We start from the raw sequence: 384 nt of genomic DNA on the forward strand, positions 1-384 counted from the left end.
GTGGATATCTAAGTATTACAAAGAAGCAAATGCAACTCTCTTTCTTATAGTGGTAACGGGATTAATTATTAATTATTAAATGGCTCTTATGATATTTTTCTACTAACAAGTATATATACAGATCCTTCCTTTTCCTTTAAATTGAATGCAATTCGATTTTCCGAGGATCGGAAGGATTTTCTCTGTATCGTTTAGCGAACTTAAATCCACCGAATAATTACAATTGTCACGTATAAGTAATTACGACAATTATCAAAAAACTTGTTCAATAATTACAATAATTACAGAATGCAGGATGTTCTGTGTTATTTAATTGAGTCATCTGTAGTACATTCCACCAAAAGAAAAAATATGTGATATATAGAATTAAATATAATAATTATA

Source organism: Atta colombica, unplaced genomic scaffold (assembly GCF_001594045.1).
Source record: "Atta colombica isolate Treedump-2 unplaced genomic scaffold, Acol1.0 scaffold53, whole genome shotgun sequence".
NCBI classification, from domain to species: Eukaryota; Metazoa; Arthropoda; class Insecta; order Hymenoptera; family Formicidae; genus Atta; species Atta colombica.